Genomic DNA, 1,642 nt, shown 5'->3' with positions numbered 1-1,642 from the left:
TTCAGTCCACTCCTTGTGAAGCTCTCCCAAGTGTTTGAATCGGCTTTGCTTGACAGTATTCTCAAGTTTGCTGGCATCCCTGTTGCTTGTGCACCTTTTCCTACCCAATTTCTTCCTTCAAGTCAACTTTGCATTTAAAATGCTTTGATACAGCACTCTGTGAACAGCCACCCCTTTCAGTAATGACCTTCTGTGACTTACCCTCTTTGTGGAGGGTGTCAATGATTGTCTTCTGGACCATTGTCAAGTCAGCAGTCTTCCCCATTATTGTGGTTTCAAAAAACAAGAGATATCCGGAATTTATACTGTACGGATGGTCATTTAACGAAACTCAAATGTAAATATTCTAATATTTTGAGATACTGGATTTTTGACTTTGAGATGTAAGCTCTAATCATCAAAATTAAAACAACAAAAAAAAAACTTTTGAAATGTTTTACTTTACATGTAATGAATCTAGAATATATGAAAGTTTCACTTTTTGTCAAAATATTCGCATTTTTTGAGATGCACCTGTATATATATATTTATATAACGGGTCATCTTGTTAATGCTATAAATTAATTACAACAATAAAAGAAAATTTCATGAACAGCAATATCACATTAGACCACAGAAATTCCAAAATGTAATTTCCCTTACATTCAACTTCCAAAAGTGCATTCATCTTTGCCATGTTACATTCATTTAGTTGACTAGTGCTATATGCTGTATTAACAAAAACATTAATGGCATTAATAAAAACACTTACTTTGTCATATTAAGAACACATTAAAGAAGAAATATTCACATATTATAGTATCAGTTTTATATCACTTGTAGGCCTAAAAGATTTGTTTAAAGATTTTATTCAACCGAAATGAAATAGCTCACAGTGACCTTGCTCAACAGGGCTATGGGTTGAATAATGCCAGAGTTATGCTTCAAGTTTTAAACAATGAATCAAAATCACATTCATTTTTAACACACTGAATTTGTTGTCTTGTGCATACTATAAATCTCAGGGTGAAATAAGGTTAAAGGTTAAATAAGGTTAAATCTCATCCCTATTCTTCTGTATATCGCTGATGTCAACCTTGGGACGTCGCCGCTGATCAGCTGCAAAATAGCTTGGTCCTGCTCGGTTTTCGTCGACTTCGAGTAAAACAATTGAAAGTTTTTCAAAAGATCCCCTGGGGTCAATGTGTCAGCGTGACAGAAGTTTGATGCTGTCGTGTGAGAAAAAGCAACAGCCGGCATTTTTCCTCCTCCCGAGTGCCTCATTTTCTGAATCTCCTCACATAAATGATTAGATTTCGATGGCTTACGTTTCTTCCCCACCGCAGAAACTACCACAGGTTCATCAATGCCGTCAAATTTACTCATTTTTTGTTTGTTTGTTGATCACAAAGTACAAAGTAGATGAGGACAACTAGGATGTCGGGTGTATTCAAAGTGCCGCCATTACTTTTTACAATGCGTGGGATGGTGTTTGTCGTGGTTTGGAAAGATAGGGAGAAAACATGACAGAATAACATGGTGGATATCACATTTTGCGTAAAATGAAAAATTGACTTTTCAATATGACCAGATACAATACTGATTTTGGCGGGAACCAAACTCTTCATATATATATATATATATATATATATATATACACTGT

This window comes from Sinocyclocheilus rhinocerous, unplaced genomic scaffold (assembly GCF_001515625.1).
Source record: "Sinocyclocheilus rhinocerous isolate Xijiao unplaced genomic scaffold, SAMN03320098_v1.1 scaffold574, whole genome shotgun sequence".
NCBI lineage: Eukaryota > Metazoa > Chordata > Actinopteri > Cypriniformes > Cyprinidae > Sinocyclocheilus > Sinocyclocheilus rhinocerous.
This window is presented reverse-complemented; position numbering follows the sequence as displayed.